The sequence below is a fragment of the Muntiacus reevesi genome, chromosome 8, assembly GCF_963930625.1.
Source record: "Muntiacus reevesi chromosome 8, mMunRee1.1, whole genome shotgun sequence".
Classification (NCBI taxonomy): domain Eukaryota; kingdom Metazoa; phylum Chordata; class Mammalia; order Artiodactyla; family Cervidae; genus Muntiacus; species Muntiacus reevesi.
In genome coordinates this window covers 30235123-30259987 of record NC_089256.1, presented here as the reverse complement: position 1 = coordinate 30259987, position 24865 = coordinate 30235123, and the positions used below count along the sequence as shown (strand labels likewise).

At 46.4% G+C, this 24865-nt stretch overlaps 1 protein-coding gene and 1 non-coding gene across 5 annotated transcripts in view; both read left to right on the top strand.

Moving 5' to 3' along the window:
* Window positions 1-24865, top strand: part of ERG (ETS transcription factor ERG) — a 317528-nt gene that overhangs the window by 28264 nt on the left and 264399 nt on the right. The window lies entirely within an intron of this gene.
* On the top strand, window positions 24148-24219 carry TRNAC-GCA (transfer RNA cysteine (anticodon GCA)). The gene has a single exon. It is a non-coding gene; the product is annotated as a tRNA-Cys (tRNA).

Below are 24865 nucleotides of genomic sequence, written 5' to 3'. Positions count from 1 at the left end.
AATTGGAATAAAATTTACAAGGAAAGGATTCTACCTCTAGGTGGACTGTTGTGCTATTGTAATTTACATTGAGGTTTTAATAATGAGTCATCAGTCCTCATCCAGGCTTCCTAGGTGGTACAGTGGTAAAGAACCCACCTGCCAATCCAGGAGAGAGGAGACACAGGTTCAATCCATGGATTGGGAAGATGCCCTGAAGGAAGAAATGGCAGCCTGTTCCAAGATTCTTGCCTGGGAAATTCCATGGACAGAGGAGCCTGGGGTCGCAAAGAGTCAGACACAGCTGAGTACACACACACATACACACAATATGCACCCATGCAAAGAGACATGGATACATTTGATATAATACATGTTGCAGACTTAGTCTAGAGACCTAGACTAAGGTCTAGGTCATTTTAGCTCCCTGATCAGATTGTCACTGGGAATGAGTAGTGAAGTTCTTTGAAGGATTCTATCCCGAGGTCCCTCTGAATGTACCTGCAGTCTCCCCACTCAGCGTGTTTTACAACTGGACTTCACAGAGTTTCCGGTTGGAGGGGAGGTAGATTTTTACCCTTCGCTATGTTTGTTTAGAATCTAGTGTAGAAGTTTCTTCACATTCTTATTGCCCATATTGCCTCTGCCTGCATAGTCCCCGGGATGGGGAACTCACTCCTCCAGCAAGTCACTTTTCCCTTTGCAGGACTTCTCTGGTGACTCAGATGTAAAGAATCTGCCTGCAATGCAGTAGACCTGGGTTTGCTCCTGGGGTCAGGAATATCTCCTGGAGAAAGGAATGGCTACCCACTCCAGTATTCTTGCCTGGAGAATTCCATGGACAGAGGAGCCTGATGGACTGCAATCCATGGGATCGCAAAGAGCCAGACACAACTGAGCAACTAACACATTGCAAGACAGCGGTTTATCAGTACATGCTTCCTCAGACTGCCCTCAGGTTTTCTCCTTCACGCTGCCTACTTTTACCTTCTAGAATAGCATAGCACACAGGCTGTTTCTGCTCACGATTGGTGCCATTAACACCTAGCACAGAGCCTGATTCTTAAAAATCTTACAATAAATATTTACCAGATGGCCTCAAAACTAAACAAGTGAACGCCTGATCGTTGGACTGACCTTCATATATTTCAAATAGCTATTTCCTTAAACTTCTCTTTTTCAAATAAAAGACAAGTAATTTTTTCAACCTCTATTTCATATAATGGATTTCCCTGATAGATCAGATGGTAAGGAATCTGCTTGCAATGTGGGAGACCCAGTTTTGATACGTGACTTGGGAACATTCCCTGGAGAAGGGAATGACAACTCACTCCAGTAATCTTGTCCGGAAAACACCATGGACAGAGTAGCCTGGTGGGGCTACAGCCCATGGGCTCACAAAGAGTCAGGCAGGACTGAGCCACTAACACACACATTTCATATACTACACTTTTTAGAGATATCATATATTGGTTTTATTTTTCTGGATATATTATTTTTTTAAATAAATGTTCTTAGAAATTCATGCCCAGAATTGTTGTTTGGTCCACTAAGTTGTGTCTGATTCCTTGTGACCCCATGGACTTGTAGCCTGTCAGATTCCTCCATCCGTGGGATTTCCCAGACAAGAATAGTGGAGTGGGTTGCCATTTCCTGCTCCAGGGGATCTTTCTGACACAGGGATTGATCCCGAGTCTCTTGCTTGCAGGAGTTCAGTTGGTAAAGAATCTGCCTGCAGTGCAGGAGACCCCTGTTCTATCCCTGGGTTGGCAACATCCCCTGAAGAAGGGAATGGCTACCCCCTCCACGATTCTTGCCTGGAAAATTCCATGGACAGAGAAGACTGGCAGGTTAGAGAGTCCATGGGGTGGAAAAGACTTGGCAGGACTGAGCAACTTCCGGTTTCTTTCATTCCTGCTTGCAGGGAGACTCTTTACCAGTGAGCCACTTGGGAAGCTCTAGTAGTCCTGAGAAATCTGAGACCATTATATTTTGTGATCTAGGCTTTGTGCTTCTAATCTGTGTTCATTCTTGGTCAGTCCCATCCTAGTGCCTTTGCAAACAACCATGTCTCTTTTTGATCAGTTGCTGCCAAGTTCAACAGTAAATAGGAAAGCCGTCAATAAGTCTAAGCAAATAAAATAATCCAAACTTAAAATTATATCTTATGAAATTGAAAAACTGGCGATTAATTTTTTCTTAAAAATTGGTATCATACTTTTTAATTATCCTAATAAAGAATAATTTTAAAATAGAATGTGTAAAGCTTCTAAAATAGCTGGCATTTAGAATGCCATACATGATATGGGAAACTGGGAAGATGGAGAGAAGTAAGAAAACAAAACCCCAAACAAATAAAAAGATGCCATACCAAACCTGAAATGATTTACATACATGGATGTAGTGTGGAACAAAATGAATGGATTTGTTGATGAAGATGACATTTACGAAACATTCAGTCTGTGGCGTTCAGTGTTCTAAAATTCACATGAGTGAACTGATTTCATCCATCCGACCGCCCTATGGGGAGGCACATTTTTAATGATAATTGTTTCGTCTCTGTGGTTAAAAAAAACACATAAAAATGAAATTTGCCATTTTAACTATTTTTAAGTCTACAGTCCATTGTTGTTTAGTCTCCCAGTCCTGTCTGACTCTCTGTGACCTCATGGATGGTAGCCCACACCAGGCTCCTCTGTCCATGGGATTTCCTTGGCAAGAACAGTGGGGTGGGTTTCTGTTTCCTTCCCCAGAGGAATCTTCCCCACCCAGGGATCGAACCTGAGTCTCTTGGATTGTCGGCAGAATCTTCACCGCTGAGCCAGAGGGCAGTCAGTAGGGTTGGGTGTGCTCGCGTTGTTTCAGAGCACATCTGCAGGACTGTGTCATCTCTCACATCTGTAACTCTGTCCCCATTAAGCCCTTACTCCCCATTCTGCTTCCCATTCCTGGTAACCACTGTTCATACTACACACCTGCTGTAAATCCTCAAATAAGTGGAGTCATGCAGTATTTATCCTCCTGTGACTAACTTATTTCACCAAGCTTAATGTCCACAAGGGCTTCCCTGGTGGCTCAGCTGGTAGAGGATCTGCATGCAATGCGGGAGACCTGGGTTCCATCCCTGGGTTGGGAAGATCCCCTGGAGAAGGGAAAGGAACACTCCAGTGTTCTGGCCTGGAGAAGTTCATGGGGTGGCAAAGAGTTGGACATGGCTGAGTGACTTTCACTTTCAAGGTCCACAAGTTTTGTCTCTGTTACAGCCTGTGACACCATTTCCTCCTTTTTAAAGGCTGACTAATATTCCATTGTGTGTGTGTCGACCACATTTTCTCTATGCATTCGTCTGTCGATGGACACTGGGTTGTTTCTAGCTCTTGGCCAATGATAAAGGCTGCTATGAACATGACTGCTGATACCTCTTTCAGACTCAGAAGGGAGTCTTGTGTTCTTTTGAGTAAATAACCCAGAGGTGGAATCACTAGATCATATGGGTTTTTATTTTTATATTTAATTGTTTCAGGAACCTCCATAATGTTTTCCAGAGCAGTTGCACCATTTAAAACTCCCACCAACAGTGTGCAAGGGTTCCAGTTTCTCTGTATACTGGTCAACCCGTGTTCTTCTCTTTTCTTTCTTCATAGTAGTCATCCTGATGGGTATGCAGCTGGATCTCATGTGGTTTTTTGATTTACATTTTTCTGATGACTGGTGATACTGAGCATCTTTCTGTGTGCTTGCTGGCCATTTGTGTGTGGGGAGTCATCTTTAGTACCCCCATCATCAGAATAAGAGAGTGGAGGCAATGAAAGTTTAGCCAGCTTGTTCAAAGGCATATAGATAGTAAATTATGGAATTAGAATTTGAATCTGAACAGGCAGCCAGAGTCTTAACTTTCATCCACTGTGTTATATCCTTCCATTGAGGGGAGAATGCGACTCTTTCAAGTAATTTTTTCTGACAGTCTTTCTTATATTGGGCTCATGCCAGGACTTTGAGCTGGAGGAGGAGAGAGTCGTCCACTCCATCTCTCCTTCCATCCTTCCCTTCCTTCCTTTCTTCCAGTAGGTAGCAACTTGTATTCCAAAGAGTCTGCTTGCATGCGCAAAGAGTCGGACACACCTGAGCGACCGAACTGATACCGATCCTTGTATTCCACCTGGGTCAGCGGCTGGATGAAGGGGCGCTCCTTGGAGAAGGGAAAGGTTCCCAGACTCTCTCCTATGATCAAGAAAGTGACACGTACATCGGAGAGATTGGTTGCGTGTCCATACAATTTTTCTTCCAAACTCAAAGTGAAAGAAAATGCAATGAGTAATTATATTGATGGGCTTCCCTGGTGGCTCAGTGGTAAAGAATCCGCCTGGCAGTGCAGGAGACGTGGGTTCCATTCCTCATGCGGGAATATTTCATCTGCTATGGAGCCACTAAGCCCGCGTGCACCACAACTGCTCAGCCAAAAACAAATAAATAAATACATAAAATTGTTTTTAAAAAATGGTTATATTGACAACAGGCTGAACTTGAATTGCCTTGGGCAAATGAGAGTGTGTGATTCCCTTGGAGATAAGACAGATAGGATATAAGTCATAATATGAGATGGATCATAAATGCTCAGAATAAAAGGGAAGGGTTAAAGCCTTATGAAACTCAGGAGTTGAATTTCTGTAGTGGCGATGGTGATGGAGTGATGATTCAAGCAGAAGCCATGGAAGCTGGGTTTCTGCAGCCAAGCACACCCTCTGGAACTGTCTGTGGGATTTTGTTTGCCGGCCTTGGGTCTGAATCGCTTCCTGCTTGAATGGTGGCAGGAGACAGGTAATACCAGGAGGGCTGAGTAGGGATAAGTGCTGTGGCTGCCAGCACAGGGGTAATGGGGGGCTTTTGACCTCTCTATAGAGACAGATCTCTTCCAAAACAGGGGCTGGAAAAGGTGTGGGAATCAGGTGTGCATACAGTCACCCTGAGTTGTCCTAGTATTACAGAGGATTTACGTGGATTTTGTCCAAAGGAAAGGAAAGTAGTGAGGCAGGGTCAAAACTGGGACGGTGCCATCCCTTAAAAAGGATGAGAAGGCTATAAACGCCTTCCCAGGCTGCTAGTTATTTCATCTCTTCTGAAAATGACATATATAGCAGCAACAGAATGTTAGGTTACCACTAAAAGCGAAATTTCCCCCAATGCGCTTTAAAGAGACGAGACGTGTAGGCGTTTAGTGTTACTGATTCTTCCTGATGCCATTTTTTTTTTTCCTGAAACCAAATTTTCTATGACTCATAAGAACTCTCATTCTCTCTCTCTCAACTGTGCGAATATGTGAAACCCTGTACTTGGCCTCCGAAATGTTCAACCAGAGACAGCCTCGATGGGAAGCAAAGTGTGGGGGAGGGGCGGCTGGAAGGCGCTGAACCTGTTTCCCCGGAGGGCAGGAGGCGTCAGAGTTGAGGGAGGTGGTGCCCTGGAGATGGTGCATGTTTGATGCCCACCTGAAATGGCACAGATGTGCCAGCGGGTGTTTCCTGGTCTCTGCCAAAGCTGCATGCAGCCCAGGTTATAAGAGCTTTTCTTTGAATTCAGTGATTGCAGGTGCTTCACGTTCTACAAAATGGAAGGGGTAGCCCCTTAGCTTCAGCTTTTGTTTTTACTTCTCTTTTCTCTTTCTCCTTCCCTCCCTCCCTGCCTTCTCTCTCTCCCCCTCCATCCCTCTTTTCTTTATTGCATTTGTTTACTTTTTTTTTTTTTTGCTTTCTTTCTTCTAATTGCTTCTCAGTCTAACTGTACTTATTCCTTGGAGTACATGGTGAATAACAGTTTTTGGATTGCACATCCTTATAAGGGTCCAGATTCCTTGTGTGTTGCCAAGTGAGCTTACTGAAGAAGGAAGTCCTATTTCTTCATAGTACTTCACAGCTGTTTCTTAAAGCTCTCCCTTGCCGTGTGTGATCCGAGGAAATCTTGAAGATTTGCAGCTTTGTGCCAAAAAAACATTTACAAGGTGATTTTCAACTTGTGCAGAGATGGCTTGTGGTCAGTCCTAATCTTTCCCTTCTTCCTCAGTAACAGAACTCCTGAATGTTAGCTGAGAAGATGCATGCCCAGCATGAAGGTCACATTTCCCAGCTTCCGTTGCAGCTGAGTGCAGTCATGTGACTGCAGTTTGGACAATAGCATACGAGCCAAAGGGCTGTGTGCCACTTACAGGAAGTTGACCTTCCAGGTGGAATCCTTAAAGGGCAAGGTGTGCCCTTCTCCTTTGCTTTCTTCACTGTAGTTGCTGGACTGCTGATATGATGACTGGAGTTGGAGCAACTGTCTTGCTATAAGAAGTAAGCCATGCATTGAGGTAATAGAACCTCAAAACAGAAGGAATTGGATCCATGATACACATAACCGCCTGTATCTGTCTGTTTTGATATTATTTAAGTATTGACCATTTGAAGACTCTTGAGAATCCTTTGGACTGCAAAGAAATCAAACCAGTAAATCCTAAAGGAAATCAACCCTGAATATTCATTGGAAGGGCTGGATGCTGGAGCTGAGGCTCCAATACTTTGGCCACTTGATGCAAAGAGCTGACTCATTGGAAAAGACCCTGATGCTGGAAAAGATTGAGGGCAGGAGGAGAAAGGGGTGACAGAGGATGAGATGGTTGGATGGCATCATTGACTCAATGGACGATGAGTTTGGGCAAACGCCGGGAGATAGTAAAGGACCGGGAAGCCTGGCATTGTGCAGTTGATGGGGTTGCAAGGAGTCAGACACGACTGAGCGGCTGAACAACAAGCCACTATTAAAAAAAAAACTGTGTAGCAAAACCCACCATGGTCACCATTTTTAAGTGTGCAATGCAGTGGTATGAGGTATATTCACACTGGTGTGTGACCACTACCACCGTGCATTTCCAGAACCTTTTGTATCATCATGAATAGAAACTCTGTACCCATTAAACTAACTCCCTTAGCTCACCTGTGAGAAAATCATAGGCTGTATGGCTTAAGCAACATATATTTCTTACAGTTCTGGGGTCTGGGCCGTCCAACATCAGGGTCCCAGCAGGGTCAGGTTCTGGTGAGATCCCCCTTCCTGCTTGAGACAGCTGCCCTCCTGCTATGCTGTAACAAGGCAGAAACAGAGAGAAACTTTCTCTTGTCTCTTATAAGGGTGCTAACCCAGTCATTGAAGGTGGCTCCTCCTGACCTCCGAAAGGCCCTATCTCCAAATACCATCACATTGGCAGTAAGGGCTTCAACATACGAATTTTAGGTGAACACGAACATTCAGTCCATAATACACCTCATTCCTCCATGTCCCCAGCCCCTGGAGACCTCTGTCCTATTTCTTGTCTTTATGAATTTGACTACTTTAGGGGTTGCTCAGTCCTGTCTGACTCTGCCATCCCTTGAACTGTAGCCTGCCAGGAATTCCTCTGTCCATGGGATTTCCCAGGCAAGAATACTGGAGCGGATTGCCATTCCCTCTTCCAGGGGATCTTCTCAACCGAGGAATCGAACCTAGGTCTCCTGCATTGCATGCAGGTTCTTTACCATCTGGGGCACTTGGAAGGCCCTTATATAAGTGGAATAATACAATATTTGTCTGTGTCTGGCCTCTTTCATTTAGCATAAAGTCTTCAAGACTCATCCATATTGCAGCATGTTCCAGAATTTATTTTTTTTTAAGGCTGAATAATACAGAATTTTATTTACACTTAACTTTTTGAGGAACTGCCATATAAACTCTTTCACAGGAGCTGCAGTATATATTTGCATCAGTGAAAAAGTTGGCTTAAAGCTCAACATTCAGAAAACTAAGATCATGGCATCCAGTCCCATCACTTCATGGCAAGTGGATGGGGAAACAGTGGCTGATTTTATTTTTCTGGGCTCCAAAATCACTGCAGATGGTGATTGCAGCCATGAAATTAAAAGACGTTTACTCCTTGGAAGGAAAGTTATGACCAACCTAGATAGCATATTAAAAAGGAGAGACATTACTTTGTCAAAAAAGGTCTGTCTAGTCAGGGCTATGGTTTTTCCAGTGGTCATGTATGGGTGTGAGAGTTGGACTATAAAGAAAGCTGAGTGCCGAAGAATTGATGCTTTTGAACTGTGGTGTTGGAGAAAACTCTTGAGAGTCCCTTGGACTGCAAGGAGATCCAACCAGTCCATCCTAAAGGAGATCAATCCTGGGTATTCATTGGAAGAACTGATGCTGAAGCTGAAACTCCAGTATTTTGGCTGACTCATTGGAAAAGACCCTGATGCTGGGAAAGATTGAGGACGGGAGGAGAAGGGGATGACAGAGGATGAGATGGTTAGATGGCATCATCGACTCGATGCACATGGGTTTGGGTGGACTCCGGGAGTTGGTGATGGACAGGGAGGCCTGGCGTGCTGCGGTTCACGGGGTCGCAAAGAGTCAGACACAACTGAGTGACTGAACTGTACTGAACTGAACTGAACTGAATGCCCAAGAATTCCAACTTCTTCACGATCTCACCAACTCTATCTTCTGTTATTTTGATAGGAGCCATCCTAATGGCTGTGAAGTGGTATGTCGGTGTGGTCTGGATTTACAGTCTGTTAATGATTGGTGTTGTTGAACACCTCTTCATGAGCTTATTGACCAGTCTGCATCTCTTATTGGAGAACTGTCTGTTCAAGTCCTTTTCCCATTTTTAAATTGAGTTGCTTTTTTTTGGAAAAGTCATTGTTTTCCTTCGTGTTACCTCTGCCGCTTACAACTAAGACAGATCGTACCTGCTACGCTGATCTGTTTCTCTGCTTGTGTTGAGCACGTCCTAGGAGGGGAGGTAACGGGGTCCCGACGTACCAGTCCTGGAGGTCAGTTACCATGGCCTCTGGTCCAGGGCTGAGAGAACGGGTGCTTTGCCTCAGTACTCCCCCCAGGGATGGGGGGACTTAGGTTTCCTTTCTTCTGTTCCAAAGGTTTACATCTCACTGTCTCCCTGGAGGGGTCCACAAGCAGGCCTCTCTGAGCTGCATATCCTTGGCTCAGGGCTGCAGGACACTGTGAACTGTGCAGTCAGCATGGGGGCCTTCACTCGTTAAGAGTAAATGTTATCCTGCCTAAGAGCAGACCATGTCTCAGCATCAGTAACAACAGCGGCACGTGCTCTGATAATCAGCTGTGTCTGACTCTGTGGCCCTGTGGACCCCGCCAGGCTCCTCTATCCACGGCATTCCCGAGGCAGGAATATTGGAATGGGTTGCTATTTCCTCCTCCAGGGGATCTTCCAGACCCAGGTATTGAACCTACCACATCTCCTTCATTGGCAGGCAGATTCTTTACCACTAGCACCACCTGGGAAACCCAGTAATAGTAATATAAATCACAATAATATTACTGATAATATTAGTTAGTTTAGGATGTTTTTGTGGAATGGGGGGACACTTTGGAGGACCCTAGTTATTTATAAGCAAAAGCTATGTCTTGCTGGTTTCTTTATCTTTTGATAAAATAGAAAACAGTTAATAATGTAGTTATCATGAGCAGTGATTTTTATGAGAAATTGTGTAAAAATGCTCGCCTTACATTTTTCACAGAACTAGGACAAAAAAATCTCACAATTCATGTGGAAGACCGAGAGCAGTCAAACCAAACCAAAATTGAAAAAGACACATGTAACCCAGTGTTCATTGCTGCACTGTTTACAATAGCTAGAACGTGGAAGCAGCATAGATGTCCACTAACAAATGAATGGATAAAGAAACTGTAGTAATTTATACAATGGAATACTACTCAGCCCTAGAAAGGAACATGTTTGAATCAGTTCTAACGAAGTGGACTAACCTAGAGCCGATCATACACAGTGAAGTCAGTCAGAAAGAGAAAGAGAAATTTTGTACACTGACGTGTATGTATGGAATCTAGAAAAATGGCACTGATGAATCTATTTTCAGGGCAGCAGTGGAGAAACAGACATAGAGAACAGACTTATGGACATGGGGAGAGGGAGGAGAGGGTGAAGGCACTCTGTGACCACCTAGAAGGGTGGGATGGGGAGGGAGATGAGAGGGAGGTTCAGCAGGGAGGAGACATGGGTGTACCTATGGCTGATTCTTGTTAATGTTTGACAGAAAACCACAAAATTCTATAAAGCAATTATTCTTCAATTAAAAAATAAAGTGGCAAAAAAAAAAAAATGCTTGCTTTCTTTAACCTGATTGGCTCTGAGATCTCGGAGCCGGTGGGTGGAAGAGGTGGAAGGTTTGATGGGAAGGGAAGGGGGGCAGGGGAGTGGAGCTGCTGTGCCCCCAACCCTGAGAGGGCCCTGCTTCCATGGGGAGCAAGGCCCTGGGAAGGAGGCCGCCAGGTAAACTGCTAAGCTGCCCGACTGGAAGCCTCGACTCTGTTCCCAGTTCTGTTGTGATGGACCCGTGGTGGGAATGGATGCGCTGACATGCTTTGTCCAGTAACTGGAGGTAGAAAAGTGGTGTGTTTTAACTGACTTTTTCTCAAACTCAGGCTGAGGTCATCACATCCATACTTGATGTGTTTGTGGTTTGGGTATTGTGTGGGGCCCAGTAATGATTGACAGCTCACAGGATCCCTTAGATAAGAAGAGTCTTGAAGGTGTTTTTACATGGCTGAGCTCATGTCAACCTCTTATGACCCTGTGGTCTTTGGTTCTTATGGCGTGAGTATCATTCAGTGTTAAGTTGCTCAGTCGTGTCTGACTCTTTGCAACCCTATGGACTGCGGTACGCCAGGCTTCCCTGTCCATCACCAACTCCTGAACCTTATAATTCAGCATAGAAAAAGATTTTAAATACCGATAATCAAAAGGAAGGAAAACTCCCTGTAATGTCCCTGTAGAGTTATCCACTATTGTTATTCTCTTTTATATAGTTCCAGACTCTTCTATGTATATTTGTATAAAGATATAAAATACATTGTAAAAAACATTGCATCCCTTCTTTGCTCAGGAATATTATGATATTTATGGGCTTCTCAGGTGGCTCAGTGGTAAAGAATCTGCCTGCCAATGCAGGAAATGAAGAGACCTGGGTTCAATTCCTAGGTCAGAAAACTCCCCTGGAGGAGGAAATGGAAACCCACTCCAGTATTCTTGCCTGGAGAATCCCATGGACAGAGGAGCCTGGTGGGCTACAGTCCATGGGGTCACAAAGAGCTGGACACGACTGAGCATGCATATCTCTCCAAATGACTTAAATATTTTTAGCCATTCTCCATTGATTATGGCTCTGAAACTGAATGTGTTTGACCTACAAGCCGTCATCCAATGTCACATAACTGGCTGCTGGCAGAACTCAGATTCAAACCCAGGTTGTCACACGAAGATGGAGGGAGACAGGTGCTCCAGGAGGACCCGTGGAGGTGCTGTTTTACCACGACTGTCCGGGGGTCAAGGATGGCAGCTCAGAAGAGCCGGTGCGTGCATGATGTCTCAAGGGCCGACACAAGTCAGCTGGATTGAGGAGGGAGGAAGTTTCCAGGAAGCGTGCCAAAGCATGCCTCCTGGTGCTCCTCTGGAGATGATCAGCGGTTCACCGAGGCTGGACCTCAGGATGTACGGCGAGGAATGGCCAGAGGTGACCCAGAAGGTGGGAGTGAGAACCTGCAAGTCCCATGGTTGGCTTAGCTCAGAGCTTTGCTCTATCTAAGTCTTCAAACATAGCCTGAAGGATGAAGCAAGCTGAGATTATTTATTAAATAGTTATGCTCTTCAAAATGAAAAGCATCTCAAGAATGTTTTTATTTGATACGTGATGACTGTGACTCTTCAGAGCTTTAAAACTTCTGTGGTGAAAAAATTTGCTAGGGGATAAATGGCTCACTTGAACTGTATTTTAGCCTGGAGCCCGTATGTCCTTTTAAGAAATGGAAACGCCGAGTGTTAGGAATTGCCTCGTTTCGTTATGGAAAGTTGTGTGTGTGTCACAGTCAGAGGGGCCCAACTGTACAGACTCCTCCCGGACAGATGGTAGCCTGCACCTTAGTTATAGGGTTGCTGCCAGTGAAAAGCAACACAGGTGCTTCATTTGTGTGGGGAGGATCACATCAGCGTCTGGGACCTTCCTTTTCTGCTGCAGTGATGCATAAAACAAGCTCACATGTGTGAAAACTCTGTTGCACTGTGATGCTACAAAACATGCTTACATTGTACAGGTGATGAATCCCCAGACGCTACCGGACAGGTGAAGAGATAAGTGAAATCATATTTTGAGTGTGACGAAGATTTCAGAGATAATGTATAAGGATCTTGCATTTGTCTGGTTTTCTGTAAGCTTTGAATCTAATCTGCATTGCGAGAAAGATTACTCAGCATTTTTTTATTTGCTTTCTCTTTACTTCATGCAAGCTGTGTGTGTGTGTGTGTATATGTATGTGTGTGTTTGTGTGTGTGTTTGTGTATGTGAGCTATTTGATACTGAAAGCGACCTAGGAAGCCTTTCACTCGGGAAAGGCAGAGTCTCATTCTCCTAGACGTCATCCAGCCTTCGGTCTCCTCCACTGAGTTGGTGAATGCAAAGAGGAATGCTCTTTGGTGAGTTGCATTGACTGTGGAGAGTGAAAAGCCCAGACAGATTAGGGTCAGAGTGAGAGCATATCCTAGCTTCCCTGGTAGCTCAGCGGGTTAAGAATCCACCTGGAATGCAGGAGACCCTGGTTGGACCCCTGGGTCGGCAGGATCTCCTGGAGAAGGGATAGGCTGCCCACTGCAGTGTTCTTGGGCTTCCTGGGTGGCCCAGATGGTAAAGAATTCACTTGCAATGCGGGAGACCTGGGCTCGATCCTGGGGTTGGGAAGATGCCCTGGAGATGGGAAAGGCTACTCACTCCAGTATTCTTGCCTGGAGAATCCCATGGACAGAGGAATCTGGCGGGCTGCAGTCCGTGGGGTCACAAAGAGCTGGCCATGACCGACCGACTAACCACAGCACAGCACGAGGGCGTATCCAGCGCCCCTCCTGAACAGAAGGCCTGCGACGGGTGTCCCCGGGTACAGTGGACCTGAGGTGGTGACAGCCGGGGGCTCCCCACCCTTCCTGCGGGTGGCTCGGCACATCTGGGGGCTGCACCTGAGCAGTGCCTGTGACCCAGAGCCCTGCGGGCCAGGCTGCCTTCCAGAGCAGTCGCTTACTTGTCTACCCGCAGATTCAAGGTGGCCTGTGACCTCTGTGCGTTTGAAAGTTTGCTGCTGTGAACCGTGAACGATGCCGGGATTCTTGGCCTTCCCAGGAGAAGAATTCGATCCGGGGCCAGTGACGAGGCTTAATCACTCAGAGCTTTTGTGTGATAAAGTTTTCTTAAAGTATAAAAGAGATAGAGACAGCTTCTGACACAGACATCAGAAGGGGGCAGAAAGAGTGCCCTCCTGCTAACCTTTAGCCAGATGTTATATATCCAATTTCATGGACTGTATAGTCCATGTGGTCACAAAGAGTCAGGACTGAGCAATTTTCACTTCACTTCACTTATATACCTATCAGAAAGCTGTTAATTAGAGAAAGGAGATGTCTCAAAACTCAGAGAGTGGCATCAGGCCCCTTACCCACAGCATGCATCTTGAGATAACATCGGCGCCAGGTGAGTCATCCCGGGCCATAAAACGATTGACATGAACCTTGAAGAAAGGCAGATTTTCAGGCAAATACATAGTCTCATTAACATAGGTTAAGAGAACATGTCTGTGAGTAAATTACACTGGTTTGCTGAGCCATTATTTGTCTGAACTGACTTTAAGAAAGACAGAGTCTAAGGTAAATACATAGTTCATTAACAGAGCTTTAAAACATTTCCATAAGAAAAAAATGCATTGGTTAGCTCAAAGTTTGAGAAAAGTTAAGTTCAGGTGGAAGCAGGTGTCATCATGCAACACAGAATTTTAAAAGAAAGAGAAGTTGCTCAGTCATGTCCTACTCTTTTGAGACTCCATGAACTATGTAGCCCACCAGGCTCCTCCATCCATGGGATTTTCCAAGCAAGAGTACTGGAGTGGGTGGACATTTCCTTCTCCAGGGGATCTTCGTGACCCAGGGATTGAACCCAGGTCTCCCGCATTGCAGGCAGATGCTTTGCCATCTGAGCCACCTCCTTCTAATTTGGTATAGAGAAGGGGGAAAAAAAAAGTCTGACACTTATGGTTGTTTCCTTCTGCCAATTAAGAGAGAAGAAAAGAAGTCTGATACTTGAAGCCTGTTTCCTCTGCTTGGGGACCGCTCGCCTTCCTGCCTGTTACCCTCTCATTCCCCCCTTTGCTTTTAGGAGAATTGTGTTGCCTAGGGAAAGGGGTGTAGTTCTCCTTCTGTAACTGCTTCTGCTGATAAGGGGTGTTGTCCCGAAGTTGGTGAGGCAACGTATTCTCCTAAGGCCATCCTGCCTGTTACCCTCTCAGATTCCCCAGTCTTCTGTACTCAATGAGCAGACTGGACGTCAGCCCACCAAAGGCCTCGGTTGTCTCGTGTTCATCGTCGTACGTAAGCAGCTCTGCTGGCTCATAAATCTTGTAATTGTCTGTTGAACTGAGCTGCCACGGTGACTCATGTCAGAACCTTTCTTCAGGGCAGGTTTTCCCTTCCCGGGAGAGAGGCACCAGTGGGGAGTGGGTGGAAAGAACCCAAGGGACGTCTGGAAGTTCCGATGGTACACGTGGACCACTTCATCGTCTGTCCTTGTGCTGGCCTTGCACAGCTCCATGGAACAGTCTCAGGCTTGGGGGCCTGGCATCTGTGAGGCAGAATGATGCTTTTGAATTGGGGTGCTGGTGAAGACTCTTGAGAGTCCCTTGGACTGCACACAGATCCAACCAGTCTATGCTAAATATTCATTAGAAGGTTTGATGCTAAAGCTGAGGCTCTAGTACTGTGAGCCCCCTGGTGCAAAGAGATGACTCATTGGAAAAGACCCTGATGCTGGCAAAGATGGGAGCAAAAGGAGAAGACAGTAGCGGAGGATGTGATGGTTAGATAGCACCACCAACTCAATGGACATGAACTTGGAGCAAACTCTGGGAGATAGTGGAGGACAGAGTGACCTGGCATACTGTAGTCCATGGGGTTGCAAAGAGATGTAACTTAATAACTGAACAAAATCAACAACCCTACTCATGTTCCAGTGACTCCCAAACATCCCCATCCCTATTGAGTGTAGGATCCCCCTACACTCAAATTCCTATATCCAGCTCTTGGCTTGGCATCTTACTCAAGTACCTAGTGGACATCTTTAAAATTGTTCCTGCAGTAGTCTGTGCTCTTTGTTTATTTTTATTTTTTTAAGAAAAGTTTTTTCTTTTCTCTTTTTTAACAGTGAATTTATTTATTTGTTTGTGTGTGGCTGTGATGGGTCTTCATTGCTGTGCGGGCTTTTCTCGAGCCGTGCTGAGAGCGCCTGTGGTGCAGAGACTTCACATTGTGGCGGCATCTCTTGTTATGGAGCATGGGCTCTACGGTGTGTAGACTTCCTTGGCTGCAGCACGCGGGCTGTAGAGCCCCGGCTTGAAAGTGGTGGCCCACGGGCTTAGATGCTCAGCAGCATGTGGGATCTTCCTGGACCGGGGGTCAAACCTGTGTCTCCCACCCTGGCAGGTGGATTCTTGACCACTGAGCCACCAGAGAAGCCCTGTTCTCTTTTATTAAATGGTGCAAACCCTTGGCGTTATCCTCCGCTCTCTCCCTGGAGGCCAGGGGTGAAGTGTGTTAGATGGTATCTAAGGTCCTTCCTTGCTTTGGAACTGTGGTGTTGGAGAAGACTCTTGAAAGTCCCTTGGACTGCAAGGAGATCCACTCAGTCCTTCCTAAAGGAGATCAGTCCTGGATGTTTTATTGGAAGGACCGATGTTGAAGCTGAAGCTCCAATACTTTGGCCACCTCATGCGAAGAGCTGACTCATTTGACAAGACCCTGATGCTGGGAAAGATTGAAGGTGGGAGGAGAAGGGGATGACAGAGGATGAGATGGTTGGATGGCATCACTGACTCAATGGACATGAGTTTGGGTAAACTCCGGGAGTTGGTGATGGACAGGGAGGCCTGGCGTGCTGCAGTCCATGGGGTTGCAAAGAGTCGGACGCGACTGAGCAACTGAGCTGAAGGTCCGTCCACCTGGAGAAATCTGTGTGCTGGTGAGTGTGTGGGAATGGCTTCTAAGGGACTTCTACTTTCCAAGCTTCTCAGACCAGATGTACCAGCCTGTTGCTGCCCACCACCTGCATACCCCCCTGCTGAGCCACATCTACAGAGGGAAACTCCATTTAGCTCTGGACTGAGGGGCAGGTAAAGTCCTGTCCTTGGATAAAAGTTAATGGTGGCACTCATATTCGAATCCACATTTTTCTGTTTCCTGAATCCATGCTTTTTCCACCACACAGATGTCGTTGAGAAAGTCTGCTGCTGCGGCATTCTTAAAATCTTAGTGATGGGAACATTTTCATGGCTCAGAATCTCTTTATTTTTTAACTTTTTTGAAAAACGTCTGTTCCTGACGCATGAAACAATGTAACCTGTGTTTGAAAAATAAATAAAACCAGTGTCCTCTTTCGTGGGTCATTTTCAAATTCCGGTATTGTTCTTCCCTTAGCCAGCAGGCTGGCTGCAGGGCTGCAGAAGGCACTGGGGATTTTGTGGCCAGAAGTCAGAGGTTCGTCTGGCTATTCCACATGGCCAGGAGAGTCGACTTGGCATGACTCTGGGTCCTTGGAGTAATGATGGGGAACAAAAGAACAGGTCATAGCTTTTCAGCTGCACAGCCTCTCCAACCCACAAACCAAATGAAACCCACAACCGACCACATAAAACCCGACTAGCCCAAACAGCCAAATAACAGAAGATCCTTGCTGAAGACACCAGATCATGTGGAAGGAGTATAATCCTGATTTATGGAGTCGCTTTATCTAACGCTTAAAATGCTGATTTGGAGAGGGAACCCAGCCCGGATACCTCGGCAGAACGAGGCTCTACTGCTTGGCGGGCGTCCTGCGGGTTGTCAGTGGTCTCTTCGTCACGTATTTTCCCATTCAAGTGTAAAGCTTTTTGAGCTGAAATAATACTAAGCACATTCAAAAAATCATGCACAGACTGCAAACTTTTATCAAGTATCTCCTTTCCTTTTGGGATTGATTCAGGCAATTAGACCGTAACCTACATATTTTTCTTCCTCTTTTGTTTATGTTGGTCTTCTCATAATAGCTGAGATGAATTACGTCCCAGGGTAAAATTAATGCTCACAGTACTGGGAGGCGGTGGTAATGATGCTACGCAAAGCCAGCGTACTGTAAATTCGTGGCTTCGACAGAGCGCTGAGAGGGGGCGATGGCTTGACGTGCTAATTTATGAAGCCATAAGGCTGGTGATAAATTCTGGCCCCATAGACTATGTCGTGTAGATTGAAATATAATAGATTCACCTAGTGCATGGTGTGGGGGAGCCTCCTGCTCTGTCCCCATGAGCTAGAATCTCGGAGAAGTGAGGCTCTGAGGTTGGCTAGGAGAGTGCGTGTGCCGTTTTGTTCCTTTCCATGGAAGACTGAGGACCACCGTGGTAATGAACTGTGAGGCCGGGGGATGCGGTGCAAGGACTGCAGGGAGGCTGAGTGGCAGAGGGAGAGAAATGGGGAAAAAAGGAGGAGAAGGGGGAGGTGGAGAAGGAGGACATACCACGTCTCGGAGGAGACATGGTGACGTGCCCGAGGCTCCTCGCTGGTTCTCTGGATCCCTTGGACCACAGTTCCAGACCTCGCTGGCTCATGAAGCGGGCGTCCTTGAAATACTGTCAACTCAGTTTCCGGACCGCCTCGTGTTTGAGGGAGAGAGAGGGTCTACCGCTGGAGTCGGTCACTGGTGCTATCTTGGTTAATTCAGCGGATGGACGGCAGTGGCGCCCAGCGGGTCTGGTTGGATTGGAGAGACCTGGTGGACACGATCGTCTTCCCACTTGACCCGGTTTCACATGACCCTTTTCCATGACTTCTGCTTAATGTTTCTGGTTCCTCTTCAGTCCGTCCCTTAGTCACTGGCTTTGATGTATTAAGTAAATTTTCAGAACTGGGTTCCAATCTCTTCACACAGAGCCACTCACTTTGTGATCCCCACAGTCCAGGGGGCTTGGGGTACCTTTATTCTCCTCCCATCAGCTGGTGAAACTGGGGCGCAGAGTGGTGAGCTGATCAGTGCCACACTGCTAACGAGTGCTGGAGGGAGCTGGGACACGCCTCAGCGGCGTTGTCCTTGCATGCTCTGTCCCCCGTCTCGGGGGCGACAGGAGGCACTGCTGACTGGTCCTGAATGTCCCCACGCTGCGGGGGAGATGGAGCCGTTACCGTGTTCTGGTGACAGAACTGTGCCACCAGCAGACATGGCCTTTGTCCAGAGGAGTCTTCTGAAGGGCTCAGGATGACCTGTTTTTATTGGAGTTATGATGTTTTAAAGTTTAAAAACATTTTAATTCATTTCCTTTTTCTTCCCCCCTAAGTAAGGTAATTTGATCATTTGTGCTAACCTTTCGGCGATTTAAAATGTTGCCAACCAAGCTTCTGGCTTTTGGGGCCAAAGAATGTCTTTGAGTTTCAACTTGATCTTAGTTAGTTTATGATGATCACTCTGTTACTTTTTCGTTGGCAATTGTGTTTTCTAAGGGGACTGTATATAAATGTCTACAATTTAGATATTCTGATGTTTGCTCTTTCCATTCCTGTCACCTCCTGCATGAGTCTGTTTATTGTAAGCTGCTCTTTCAGCCCTGGTTTTGCACAGGTTCCAAGGCCACTTTCCCTCTTGAAAGCGTCTTACATGATGGAGCCTTATTGCAGCAGGGCTTCTGGCTTCTTCGGGGCTGGGAGCTGGGTTGTTGCAGGTGGTTCTGCCAGTTTCCCACCGATGGCTTTGCCGATGTCTGTGTCCTCTAGCTTTCTAATCCGACTGCTGGTGGTCTGGGAGCCCCCCACCCCACCCCATCCTCCCATAACATGAGCAGAGCTTGTGCCTGGCACATGTGGCCTCACCCCACGCCTCCTTTATCCCTTCAACCACTGCTCCAGGCTGTCCCCCCTCCCAGGTGCTGCCCTAGGCTGCCCCCTCCCCTTGCAGCTGCTGCTGGCTGACTCAGGGCCACCACGTGCTCCCCTCTCTGCCTGCTGTCCCCTGTGAGAGCCTCTCTACCAGGTAAATAGGGTCTTCCTTGCCTCTCTGCTCTGAAGACGGATTCCTCCTGGGGCTTCGTCAGCAGCAGACTCTCAGCAAACCATTTGGGAAATAAAGGACATTCAGTTTCAATCGGAACATGTCACATCAAGTGTTTATGGTCAAATGGAAATCATACAGAAACTGAAGGAAATCTCCATACCACCTCCATGAAAACAGAAACATTATGATATCGTGAGTGGCCGTGTGGAACAGAAATGAGTTCGGAACTGAATGCTGTCTCGCCTGATCAGTGAATACTGACATGAGCTGAAGAGGCTAGGAAGGAACTGAGTCAGACAGCATGCCCCATGCTTATTTCTTCCTTAAAAACTCCATCAAGGCCATTTAAAACAAAGCCAGAGGGATATCTTGCAAGACAGCTCTAAATCTGTTCAATAAAGTGTTCTCGTAAATGTCAGTGGTGGCTGATGGTCTTTGGAGAGCTCACTGCCTTGGGCAGGCGATCCACCTGCCCTTTCCGTCCGGCTTGGAGCGAGGGGAGAGGCTGAACGCCGGGCTGTTGGCAGGTCTGCTGTGGTTGGAAGAAGGGGCTGGGAGGGAACAGGTGCTCTGTGCCTGAGGTGTGTTCCTGAGTTTCCCCACGAACGGCTCTTTGCCGAGGAATTTTTCATTAAATCTCTCTGTTTAAGACATATTTACGGTTAACACTGAGTCTTAGAATTGGAAGAACCTTGAAGCCATCTCTGCCAGAATCCAAGAGGGGAAAAGACGACATTTACCCAGCACACAGCGGTGTTATTAAATGCGACTCTCTTATCCCCAAGTACAGTCCATTTGGAAGCCAGGTTTGTGTAAGCAGAATGTGATGGAACTGCTTAAGCCTCTTTGCTAGAAATCTAGGCAGGTAATTTGATGATCTGCTGTCTCTCTTCAGTATATTCTGATGGATGGATCAGCCTTGGGTTTGTCCATCTCTCTTTGTTTCCTATGGGACTCTCCTGGAAATTTCTTGATTTTCTGAATCTTTTGGCTCCCAGAACATTCCAGAAATCAATATATATGTTGATATGAATGTAGACGCACAGAGGCGGTGGAAAAGTGCTGTCCTTACTCAGAATGGCCCAGAACTGACTGTGGACAGCAATCCAAGATCTTAAACATCTCCCTTCCCTGATCTGATATTCATCAAAACATTTTTTTTTCCCCTGAGTCCCAGTTCAGATGTATGCCAGATGATTAAGAGGTGGAAAATAGCGGAGGGCCTGAATGTGCGTGAGCTTTCCAGGTGGCTCAGTGGTAGAGACTCTGCCTGCTAGTGCAGGAGACCCAGGAGGCACAGGTTTAATCCCTGGGTTGGGAAGAGCCCCTGGAGGAGAAAATGACATCGTACTTGAGTTTTCTTGCCTGGAAGATTCCATGGACAGAGGGGCCTGGCGGGCTACAGTCCGTGGGCTCACCGAGAGTCAGACACGACTGAGCGCGCACGCACACGGAAGATGATTATCAACTTTCAGTTGATTCACTTAATGTCTCTTTGTACCCACGTGCCAGCTCTTCTGCTACAGACTTGGGAATCCACAGTGAACAACAGGCATCACTCTGGGGCTGGACCAGTGGCGAGCTGATGCCGGCGGGCTCTTACCATCCTGAGATCTCGCTAACAGTATGCTTATCTTCCCAAGTCTGCTCACTGACATCACGTTGGTAGCTGGAAGTTGGCCCCAGTGGGAGTATTTGCACTGTGGGAATTGGTAATGACTACCAATTGGGGCTCTTTTCCCTAAGAAACAAACAACACTTTGACCAGCACATCCCTGCCTCGAACTTACATCCTGGTGATCAACCATCGTGTGTTATGAGTATTATTACAAGCAGACCTCATTTTATTGCACTTTGTTATTTTTTTCTTCTGTGCTTCGAACATATTGTGGTTTTTTTTTTTTCCAAATTGAATGTTTGTGGCAACCCCGCATTGACCAAGTCTGTTGGGATAATTTTTTTCAACAGCATTTGTTCACGTCATATCTCTGTGTCGTGTTTTGGTAGTTCTCACAACATTGTGGGCTTTTTTTTATTGTGATATTTGTCATGGTGATCAGTGATCTTTGCTGTTCCCCTTGAAAACTGCTTAAGAGCCACAGGAACTGCTCATATAGGATGGTGACCTTAGTAAAGGTGTGTGTTCTGACTGCTCCATGGATCTGCTCTTCTTCTGTCGCTTTCCCACTCCCCAGCCTCCCTGTTCCTTGAGACACAATAATATAACAGTGTTGAAATGAAGCTACTCCAGTGGCGGTAGTGGTAAAGAATTTGCTGCCTGCTGGTGCAGGAGACGTGAGACCCGGGTTCAGTCCCTGGGTCGGGAAGATCCCTGGAGAAGGAAATGGCAACCCACTCCAGTATTCTTGCCTGGGACATTCCATGGACAGAGGAGCCTAGCGGGTTGTAGTCCATGGGGTCGCAGAGTTGGAGACGCTGAAGTGACCTAGCACCCACAATAACCCCACAGTGGGTTCTTAAGCGTTCAAGCAAAATGAAGGGACTGTGAGATCAGTTCAAGTGATCTGTCAGCAGCCATGAACACTGAGGCAAGACCTTCCACCAACAAAAATTTAATGACCCCACGAATACTAATATGTAGCATTTTTAGCAATAAATATTTTTAAATGAAGGTGTATGCATTTTTTAGGTATCATGCTATTGCACACTTCAAAGACCACAGTCTCATGTGAACATAACTTTTATACACAGAGTGACCCCAACATTCGTGTAACCCACTTTATTGTGGTGTCTGAAACCAAACTCGCAATCTCTCTGAGGTATGCCTGTATTTAATACCATTATTATTATTTATATATATAAGCCATTTATTTTACCTGGTTGTCTGTGTGCCGGATGCCTTACTGGCCTTGTCTCAATATCTTTACGACTACCTGTGAGATGGTTTCTGTAGAAAACTGAGGCTTGGGAACGTTAGGAGTTTAACTGTGTGTGTGTGTGCACGTGCGTGTGCTGAGGCGTGTCTGACTCTTGGTGACCCCATGAACTGTAGCCCACCAGGCTCCTCTGTCCATGGAATTTTCCAGGCAAGAATACTGCAGTGGGTGGTCTCAGGTCCCACTGATACAGTAAGTCCCCTGCATAGAAATGAGTTCTATCCCAAGAGTGTGTTTTTAAGTTCAGTTTTTTCATAAGTCCAACATAGTTAGCCTAGGTACTCAACTAATACATTCAGCTATGTAGTATTACATTGTAATAAGTTGATAATATTCACACAAATAGTACTTAAAAAACAAACAAAACATTTTTAATATTACAGTAGAATACCTTGAAAAGTACAGTAGTGCAATACAACAGCTGATGCTTCTTAGCAATCCCCCCTGTATCCCTGCTGCTTTTTTGCTTGCTTCCAGGCGTCCTGGGCTTGAAATAAAGACACATGCTGCTGTGCTGTCTGCATTCCCAGAGCGCACAGAAGCACAGCCGCTTGTAGACAAGTGAACTGAGCTACATGATTGGACATGAGAACATGTGTTTGCATCTTTGAAAGTTCGCAACGTGAAGGTTTGTATGTTGGGGGCTTACTGTAGTAAACCCCAGACTCTGAATCTTGAGCTTGACCTCAAAGCCCCCAACTGTGCTCTGCCACCTCCTTCCAGAGACCTTTCCAAAGAACCACATGGGCCTTTTAACAGGTGCCATCCTCACAGGCAGTGTCTTCACCTTGGCATAGGAACAGGGGGACTTCTAGCCTTCACGTCATTTCAGTTTGGACATTCTGTTCAGTTAATTGTTTTAATCAGCCAGATGGCGGGCTTCCCTTCAAAGCTCAGTTGGTAAAGAATCCGCCTGCAATGCAGGAGACCCTGGTTCAATTCCTGGGTTGGGAAGATCCGCTGGAGAAGGGATAGGCTACCCAATCCTGTATTCTTGGGCTTCCCTTATGGCTCAACTGGTAAAGAATCCACCTGCAATGCAGGAGACCTGGGTTCATTTCCTGGGTCAGGAAGATTCTCTGGAGAAGGGATTGGCTACCCACTCCAGTATTCTGGCCTGGAGAATGCCGTGGACTGTATAGCCCTTGGGGTCTCAAAGGGTTAGACATGACTGAGCGAATTTTCCTTTCACTTTTCAGCTGATGATTTAGCACTTCTCAGGTTTTGTTTGTATCACCCAGCATTTTATCTCGTGGTGAGCTAGCGGCAGGTTATGTGAATAGCACTGGTATTTCCCATTAAATTCTGCAGGCAGTTGGTTTGCATCAGTAAAATGCAGAATTAACCAGGAATCCTGGATTTCATGGCGCCTCTCTGCTCCCTAATGGAAGGGATGGAGCATCACCCTCGCTGTTTCACCCGCATGGTGGTCTGTCTGCTGGTGAGGGGCTTGGTGGGAATGGATTGAAGGAGAAAGAGGAAGGGAAGAGGCGCTGGGCCTTGCCTGTCCCCGCGGGGAACAGTGAAGAGCCTGGTCTGCACATGTGTTGGCTGCTGCTCTTTGCCGACGGCAGCGCTTTGGGACGGTGTGTGTGGGACAGCATTCTTCTGTTCTCGTGATGATGATGGACCGTCCACTGCTACGGGGAACAGAGGAAAGCGGTGTTCTCCGTGAGGACCGTGTTTCATCTTCATTGGAAGGTGGTCATGTGTGCGTTAGTGACTTGGCTTCGTGAATCCACCCAGCAACTCTGATGAGAGTGCGATCGTCAGATTTTATAGTTTAGTCACTGCTTAGAGAACACACATCAGCAATAGTTGATAGGCAATAGGCTGCTTGTGCTAGTTTTTATTTTGGAAACTAAGTCTGACTAGGAGCTTCCCTGGTAGCTCAGCTGGTAAAGAATCGCCTGCAATGCGGTAGACCCTGGTTCCATTCCTGGGTCCGGAAGTTCCCCTGGAGAAGTGATAGGCTACCCACTTCAGTATTCTGGCCTGGAGAATTCCATGGACAGAGGTGTCTGGCGGGCTACAGCCCATGGGGTCACAAACAGTCAGACACAACTGAGCAACTAACATTTTTCACTTTCACTTTTCATAGGAGCTTTGGGTCCCTGGTGGCTCAGTTGGTAGAGAATCCGCCTGCAATGCGGGAGACCTGGGTTCGATCCCCGGGTTGGGAAGATCCCCTGGAGAAGGGAAAGGCTACCCACTCCAGTATTCTGGCTTGGAGAATCCCAAGGACAGAGGGAGCCTGGCAGGCTACAGTCCATGGGGTCCAAAGAGTCGGACACACCTGAGCAGCTTTCACAAGTGTGGCTAGAGGCTGGGGATTTTTAAACTCATGGCAGTTTAGCATCTTGAATTCATTTGTGAGTTTACTAATCGTCTTAAATAAGATGACCCATGTGTCCCTGACTGCCCTGGGTGGACACCCCTGCTACACCAATTCTGTTGTGTGCTTGAAATAAAGTTGGCGAGGGGAATATTTTGTTCATGCAGATAAGAACCAGTGAGAAAAGCGAGGTAAATTTGAGGGTTCTCCTTGTTCAGATTTGTACATCTTTTACAGATAGTTGACATGGTTTGTAGATATAATCTGCTGCTCATTTTTTAAAAGATTTTTTTTTTTTTTTTAATGTGGATCATTTTTAAAGTCTTTATTGTTACAGTGTTGCTTCTGTTTTATATTTTGGCTTTTTGGCCATGAGGCATGTGGGATCCTAGCTCCCTAATGAGGGATCAGACCTGTTCCTCTTGTCTTGGAAGGTGAATTCTTAACCACTGGACCACCAGGGAAGTCCCTAATCTGTTGCTTAGAAATATCAA